At 52.4% G+C, this 7,500-nt stretch overlaps 7 non-coding genes and 5 pseudogenes across 7 annotated transcripts; all 12 read right to left on the reverse strand.

The window, feature by feature from the left end:
- Positions 1-175: 175 nt before the first annotated feature.
- LOC138216927 (5S ribosomal RNA) lies at positions 176-294 on the reverse strand. The gene has a single exon (XR_011180640.1). It is a non-coding gene; the product is annotated as a 5S ribosomal RNA (ribosomal RNA).
- A 537-nt stretch (positions 295-831) lies between these two features.
- On the reverse strand, positions 832-940 carry LOC138219141 (5S ribosomal RNA; annotated as a pseudogene).
- A 537-nt stretch (positions 941-1,477) lies between these two features.
- Positions 1,478-1,596, reverse strand: LOC138217094 (5S ribosomal RNA). The gene has a single exon (XR_011180807.1). It is a non-coding gene; the product is annotated as a 5S ribosomal RNA (ribosomal RNA).
- A 538-nt stretch (positions 1,597-2,134) lies between these two features.
- On the reverse strand, positions 2,135-2,253 carry LOC138218406 (5S ribosomal RNA; annotated as a pseudogene).
- A 537-nt stretch (positions 2,254-2,790) lies between these two features.
- LOC138244539 (5S ribosomal RNA) lies at positions 2,791-2,909 on the reverse strand. Its single transcript, XR_011193154.1, has one exon. It is a non-coding gene; the product is annotated as a 5S ribosomal RNA (ribosomal RNA).
- A 537-nt stretch (positions 2,910-3,446) lies between these two features.
- LOC138219077 (5S ribosomal RNA) lies at positions 3,447-3,555 on the reverse strand (annotated as a pseudogene).
- Positions 3,556-4,092: 537 nt separating this feature from the next.
- Positions 4,093-4,211, reverse strand: LOC138218816 (5S ribosomal RNA; annotated as a pseudogene).
- A 538-nt stretch (positions 4,212-4,749) lies between these two features.
- Positions 4,750-4,868, reverse strand: LOC138217605 (5S ribosomal RNA). Its single transcript, XR_011181317.1, has one exon. It is a non-coding gene; the product is annotated as a 5S ribosomal RNA (ribosomal RNA).
- Positions 4,869-5,405: 537 nt separating this feature from the next.
- On the reverse strand, positions 5,406-5,524 carry LOC138216131 (5S ribosomal RNA). The gene has a single exon (XR_011179843.1). It is a non-coding gene; the product is annotated as a 5S ribosomal RNA (ribosomal RNA).
- A 537-nt stretch (positions 5,525-6,061) lies between these two features.
- Positions 6,062-6,180, reverse strand: LOC138244816 (5S ribosomal RNA). The gene has a single exon (XR_011193431.1). It is a non-coding gene; the product is annotated as a 5S ribosomal RNA (ribosomal RNA).
- Positions 6,181-6,717: 537 nt separating this feature from the next.
- Positions 6,718-6,836, reverse strand: LOC138245053 (5S ribosomal RNA). Its single transcript, XR_011193669.1, has one exon. It is a non-coding gene; the product is annotated as a 5S ribosomal RNA (ribosomal RNA).
- A 537-nt stretch (positions 6,837-7,373) lies between these two features.
- On the reverse strand, positions 7,374-7,482 carry LOC138218847 (5S ribosomal RNA; annotated as a pseudogene).
- Between the last annotated feature and the right edge of the window lie 18 nt (positions 7,483-7,500).

Genomic DNA, 7,500 nt, shown 5'->3' on the forward strand with positions numbered 1-7,500 from the left:
CGATCCTTTGCGGACTTGTTAAACTGTTCCTGATCAGAATAAAAAACGCTCACGCTAATACACAAGCACCCGTGTCTCGCCAAAGCTGACAAATAAACAGACGGACAAGCCGCACTGCACGTGTGAACAGGGGAATGAGCGAGCGAGCGGGGATAGGGCGCCTCCTGCGCTTAAAAGCTTACAGCACCTGGTATTCCCAGGCGGTCTCCCATCCAAGTACTAACCAGGCCCATCTCTGTTTAGCTTCCGAGATCAGATGAGATCAGGCGTGCTCAAGGGGGTGTGGCCATAAGCAAGAGCAAGGCTCGCTGGCACCCTTCTTATTGAGAGGACAGCTCCGTCACCTCTTTTACGACGCTGCTCTTTTTCCCTTGCGTTTTTCTCTTCTTCCCACGTTCTCTCTCTTCACTGCCTTCGTCCCCGCTCTATTTCACTTCAGCCTTTCACTCTTGCTTCCTTCCAATGAGGACGGAGCTGCGGGAGAAAGGGCGCTATAGAGGATCGCTGTGGAGAGCTGCTGCTCTGCTTTGACATCTGAGCTCTGTGGAAAACGATCTCAATACAATTCTGAAAAACGCGACCCTCCGAACGCCAGCCGAACAAGTCTCCACAGCCGAAGCGCTGTGTCTCTTTTCAGCTGGCGATAAACCTTTCCTCGATCCTTTGCGGACTTGTAAAACTGTTCCTGATCAGAATAAAAAACGCTCACGCTAATACACAAGCACCCGTGTCTCGCCAAAGCTGACAAATAAACAGACGGACAAGCCGCACTGCACGTGTGAACAGGGGAATGAGCGAGCGAGCGGGGATAGGGCGCCTCCTGCGCTTAAAAGCTTACAGCACCTGGTATTCCCAGGCGGTCTCCCATCCAAGTACTAACCAGGCCCATCCCTGTTTAGCTTCCGAGATGAGGCGTGCTCAAGGGGGTGTGGCCGTAAGCGAGAGCAAGGCTCGCTTGCACCCTTCTTATTGAGAGGACAGCTCCGTCACCTCTTTTACGACGCTGCTTTTTTTCCCTTGCGTTTTTCTCTTCTTCCCACGTTCTCTCTCTTCACTGCCTTCCTCCCCGCTCTATTTCACTTCAGCCTTTCACTCTTGCTTCCTTCCAATGAGGACGGAGCTGCGGGAGAAAGGGCGCTATAGAGGATCGCTGTGGAGAGCTGCTGCTGTGCTTTGACATCTGAGCTCTGTGGAAAACGATCTCAATACACTTCTGAAAAACGCGACTCTCCGAACGCCAGCCGAACAAGTCTCCACAGCCGAAGCGCTGTGTCTCTTTTCAGCTGGCGATAAACCTTTCCTCGATCCTTTGCGGACTTGTTAAACTGTTCCTGATCAGAATAAAAAACGCTCACGCTAATACACAAGCACCCGTGTCTCGCCAAAGCTGACAAATAAACAGACGGACAAGCCGCACTGCACGTGTGAACAGGGGAATGAGCGAGCGAGCGGGGATAGGGCGCCTCCTGCGCTTAAAAGCTTACAGCACCTGGTATTCCCAGGCGGTCTCCCATCCAAGTACTAACCAGGCCCATCCCTGTTTAGCTTCCGAGATCAGACGAGATCAGGCGTGCTCAAGGGGGTGTGGCCGCAAGTAAGAGCAAGACTCGCTGGCACCTTTCTTATTGAGAGGACAGCTCCGTCACCTCTTTTACAACGCTGCTTTTTTTCCCTTGCGTTTTTCTCTTCTTCCCACGTTCTCTCTCTTCACTGCCTTCGTCCCAGCTCTATTTCACTTCAGCCTTTCACTCTTGCTTCCTTCCAATGAGGACGGAGCTGCGGGAGAAAGGGCGCTATAGAGGATCGCTGTGGAGAGCTGCTGCTGTGCTTTGACATCTGAGCTCTGTGGAAAACGATCTCAATACAATTCTGAAAAACGCGACCCTCCGAACGCCAGCCGAACAAGTCTCCACAGCCGAAGCGCTGTGTCTCTTTTCAGCTGGCGATAAACCTTTCCTCGATTCTTTGCGGACTTGTTAAACTGTTCCTGATCAGAACAAAAAAACGCTCACGCTAATACACAAGCACCCGTGTCTCGCCAAAGCTGACAAATAAACAGACGGACAAGCCGCACTGCACGTGTGAACAGGGGAATGAGCGAGCGAGCGGGGATAGGGCGCCTCCTGCGCTTAAAAGCTTACAGCACCTGGTATTTCCAGGCGGTCTCCAATCCAAGTACTAACCAGGCCCATCCCTGTTTAGCTTCCGAGATCAGACGAGATCAGGCGTGCTCAAGGGGGTGTGGCCGTAAGCGAGAGCAAGGCTCGCTGGCACCCTTCTTATTGAGAGGACAGCTCCGTCACCTCTTTTACGACGCTGCTTTTTTTCCCTTGCGTTTTTCTCTTCTTCCCACGTTCTCTCTCTTCACTGCCTTCGTCCCCGCTCTATTTCACTTCAGCCTTTCACTCTTGCTTCCTTCCAATGAGGACGGAGCTGCGGGAGAAAGGGCGCTATAGAGGATCGCTGTGGAGAGCTGCTGCTGTGCTTTGACATCTGAGCTCTGTGGAAAACGATCTCAATACAATTCTGAAAAACGCGACTCTCCGAACGCCAGCCGAACAAGTCTCCACAGCCGAAGCGCTGTGTCTCTTTTCAGCTGGCGATAAACCTTTCCTCGATCCTTTGCGGACTTGTAAAACTGTTCCTGATCAGAATAAAAAACGCTCACGCTAATACACAAGCACCCGTGTCTCGCCAAAGCTGACAAATAAACAGACGGACAAGCCGCACTGCACGTGTGAACAGGGGAATGAGCGAGCGAGCGGGGATAGGGCGCCTCCTGCGCTTAAAAGCTTACAGCACCTGGTATTCCCAGGCGGTCTCCCATCCAAGTACTAACCAGGCCCATCCCTGTTTAGCTTCCGAGATCAGACGAGATCAGGCGTGCTCAAGGGGGTGTGGCCGTAAGCGAGAGCAAGGCTCGCTGGCACACTTCTTATTGAGAGGACAGCTCCGTCACCTCTTTTACGACGCTGCTTTTTTTCCCTTGCGTTTTTCTCTTCTTCCCACGTTCTCTCTCTTCACTGCCTTCGTCCCCGCTCTATTTCACTTCAGCCTTTCACTCTTGCTTCCTTCCAATGAGGACGGAGCTGCGGGAGAAAGGGCGCTATAGAGGATCGCTGTGGAGAGCTGCTGCTGTGCTTTGACATCTGAGCTCTGTGGAAAACGATATCAATACAATTCTGAAAAACGCGACTCTCCGAACGCCAGCCGAACAAGTCTCCACAGCCGAAGCGCTGTGTCTCTTTTCAGCTGGCGATAAACCTTTCCTCGATCCTTTGCGGACTTGTTAAACTGTTCCTGATCAGAATAAAAAACGCTCACGCTAATACACAAGCACCCGTGTCTCGCCAAAGCTGACAAATAAACAGACGGACAAGCCGCACTGCACGTGTGAACAGGGGAATGAGCGAGCGAGCGGGGATAGGGCGCCTCCTGCGCTTAAAAGCTTACAGCACCTGGTATTCCCAGGCGGTCCCCCATCCAAGTACTAACCAAGCCCATCCCTGTTTAGCTTCCGAGATCAGGCGTGCTCAAGGGGGTGTGGCCATAAGCAAGAGCAAGGCTGGCTGGCACCCTTCTTATTGAGAGGACAGCTCCGTCACCTCTTTTACGACGCTGCTTTTTTTCCCTTGCGTTTTTCTCTTCTTCCCACGTTCTCTCTCTTCACTGCCTTCGTCCCCGCTCTATTTCACTTCAGCCTTTCACTCTTGCTTCCTTCCAATGAGGACGGAGCTGCGGGAGAAAGGGCGCTATAGAGGATCGCTGTGGAGAGCTGCTGCTGTACTTTGACATCTAAACTCTGTGGAAAACGATCTCAATACAATTCTGAAAAACGCGTCTCTCCGAACGCCAGCCGAACAAGTCTCCACAGCCGAAGCGCTGTGTCTCTTTTCAGCTGGCGATAAACCTTTCCTCGATCCTTTGCGGACTTGTTAAACTGTTCCTGATCAGAATAAAAAACGCTCACGCTAATACACAAGCACCCGTGTCTCGCCAAAGCTGACAAATAAACAGACGGACAAGCCGCACTGCACGTGTGAACAGGGGAATGAGCGAGGAAGCGGGGATAGGGCGCCTCCTGCGCTTAAAAGCTTACAGCACCTGGAATTCCCAGGCTGTCTCCCATCCAAGTACTAACCAGGCCCATCCCTGTTTAGTTTCCGAAATCAGACGAGATCAGGCGTGCTCAAGGGGGTGTGGCCGTAAGCGAGAGCAAGGCTCGCTGGCACCCTTCTTATTGAGAGGACAGCTCCGTCACCTCTTTTACGACGCTGCTTTTTTTCCCTTGCGTTTTTCTCTTCTTCCCACGTTCTCTCTCTTCACTGCCTTCGTCCCCGCTCTATTTCACTTCAGCCTTTCACTCTTGCTTCCTTCCAATGAGGACGGAGCTGCGGGAGAAAGGGCGCTATAGAGGATCGCTGTGGAGAGCTGCTGCTGTGCTTTGACATCTGAGCTCTGTGGAAAACGATCTCAATACAATTCTGAAAAACGCGACTCTCCGAACGCCAGCCGAACAAGTCTCCACAGCCGAAGCGCTGTGTCTCTTTTCAGCTGGCGATAAACCTTTCCTCGATCCTTTGCGGACTTGTAAAACTGTTCCTGATCAGAATTAAAAAACGCTCACGCTAATACACAAGCACCCGTGTCTCGCCAAAGCTGACAAATAAACAGACGGATAAGCCGCACTGCACGTGTGAACAGGGGAATGAGCGAGCTAGCGGGGATAGGGCGCCTCCTGCGCTTAAAAGCTTACAGCACTTGGTATTCCCAGGCGGTCTCCCATCCAAGTACTAACCAGGCCCATCCCTGTTTAGCTTCCGAGATCAGACGAGATCAGGCGTGCTCAAGGGGGTGTGGCCATAAGCGAGAGCAAGGCTCGCTGGCACCCTTCTTATTGAGAGGACAGCTCCGTCACCCCTTTTACGACGCTGCTTTTTTTCCCTTGCGTTTTTCTCTTCTTCCCACGTTCTCTCTCTTCACTGCCTTCGTCCCCGCTCTATTTCACTTCAGCCTTTCACTCTTGCTTCCTTCCAATGAGGACGGAGCTGCGGGAGAAAGGGCGCTATAGAGGATCGCTGTGGAGAGCTGCTGCTGTGCTTTGACATCTGAGCTCTGTGGAAAACGATCTCAATACAATTCTGAAAAACGCGACTCTCCGAACGCCAGCCGAACAAGTCTCCACAGCCGAAGCGCTGTGTCTCTTTTCAGCTGGCGATAAACCTTTCCTCGATCCTTTGCGGACTTGTAAAACTGTTCCTGATCAGAATAAAAAACGCTCACGCTAATACACAAGCACCCGTGTCTCGCCAAAGCTGACAAATAAACAGACGGACAAGCCGCACTGCACGTGTGAACAGGGGAATGAGCGAGCGAGCGGGGATAGGGCGCCTCCTGCGCTTAAAAGCTTACAGCACCTGGTATTCCCAGGCGGTCTCCCATCCAAGTACTAACCAGGCCCATCCCTGTTTAGCTTCCGAAATCAGATGAGATCAGGCGTGCTCAAGGGGGTGTGGCCGTAAGCGAGAGCAAGGCTCGCTGGCACCCTTCTTATTGAGAGGACAGCTCCGTCACCTCTTTTACGACGCTGCTTTTTTTCCCTTGCGTTTTTCTCTTCTTCCCACGTTCTCTCTCTTCACTGCCTTCGTCCCCGCTCTATTTCACTTCAGCCTTTCACTCTTGCTTCCTTCCAATGAGGACGGAGCTGCGGGAGAAAGGGCGCTATAGAGGATCGCTGTGGAGAGCTGCTGCTGTGCTTTGACATCTGAGCTCTGTGGAAAACGATCTCAATACAATTCTGAAAAACGCGACTCTCCGAACGCCAGCCGAACAAGTCTCCACAGCCGAAGCACTGTGTCTCTTTTCAGCTGGCGATAAACCTTTCCTCGATCCTTTGCGGACTTGTAAAACTGTTCCTGATCAGAATAAAAAACGCTCACGCTAATACACAAGCACCCGTGTCTCGCCAAAGCTGACAAATAAACAGACGGACAAGCCGCACTGCACGTGTGAACAGGGGAATGAGCGAGCGAGCGGGGATAGGGCGCCTCCTGCGCTTAAAAGCTTACAGCACCTGGTATTCCCAGGTGGTCTCCCATCCAAGTACTAACCAGGCCCATCCATGTTTAGCTTCCGAGATCAGACGAGATCAGGCGTGCTCAAGGGGGTGTGGCCGTAAGCAAGATCAAAGCTCGCTGGCACCCTTCTTATTGAGAGGACAGCTCCGTCACCTCTTTAACGACGCTGCTTTTTTTCCCTTGCGTTTTTCTCTTCTTCCCACGTTCTCTCTCTTCACTGCCTTCGTCCCCGCTCTATTTCACTTCAGCCTTTCACTCTTGCTTCCTTCCAATGAGGACTGAGCTGCGGGAGAAAGGGCGCTATAGAGGATCGCTGTGGAGAGCTGCTGCTGTGCTTTGACATCTGAGCTCTGTGGAAAACGATCTCAATACAATTCTGAAAAACGCGACTCTCCAAACGCCAGCCGAACAAGTCTCCACAGCCGAAGCGCTGTGTCTCTTTTCAGCTGGCGATAAACCTTTCCTCGATCCTTTGCGGACTTGTAAAACTGTTCCTGGTCAGAATAAAAAACGCTCACGCTAATACACAAGCACCCGTGTCTCGCCAAAGCTGACAAATAAACAGACGGACAAGCCGCACTGCACGTGTGAACAGGGGAATGAGCGAGCGAGCGGGGATAGGGCGCCTCCTGCGCTTAAAAGCTTACAGCACCTGGTACTCCCAGGCGGTCTCCCATCCAAGTACTAACCAGGCCCATCCCTGTTTAGCTTCCGAGATCAGACGAGATCAGGCGTGCTCAAGGGGGTGTGGCCGTAAGCGAGAGCAAGGCTCGCTGGCACCCTTCTTATTGAGAGGACAGCTCCGTCACCTCTTTTACGACACTGCTCTATTTCCCTTGCGTTTTTCTCTTCTTCCCACGTTCTCTCTCTTCACTGCCTTCGTCCCCGCTCTATTTCACTTCAGCCTTTCACTCTTGCTTCCTTCCAATGAGGACGGAGTTGCGGGAGAAAGGGCGCTATAGAGGATCGCTGTGGAGAGCTGCTGCTGTGCTTTGACATCTGAGCTCTGTGGAAAACGATCTCAATACAATTCTGAAAAACGCGACTCTCCGAACGCCAGCCGAACAAGTCTCCACAGCCGAAGCGCTGTGTCTCTTTTCAGCTGGCGATAAACCTTTCCTCGATCCTTTGCGGACTTGTTAAACTGTTCCTGATCAGAATAAAAAACGCTCACGCTAATACACAAGCACCCGTGTCTCGCCAAAGCTGACAAATAAACAGACGGACAAGCCGCACTGCACGTATGAACAGGGGAATGAGCGAGCGAGCGGGGATAGGGCGCCTCCTGCGCTTAAAAGCTTACAGCACCTGGTATTCCCAGGCGGTCTCCCATCCAAGTACTAACCAGGCCCATCCCTGTTTAGCTTCTGAGATCAGGCGTGCTCAAGGGGGTGTGGCCATAAGCGAGAGCAAGGCTCGCTGG

Source organism: Lepisosteus oculatus, chromosome 14 (assembly GCF_040954835.1).
Source record: "Lepisosteus oculatus isolate fLepOcu1 chromosome 14, fLepOcu1.hap2, whole genome shotgun sequence".
NCBI lineage: Eukaryota > Metazoa > Chordata > Actinopteri > Semionotiformes > Lepisosteidae > Lepisosteus > Lepisosteus oculatus.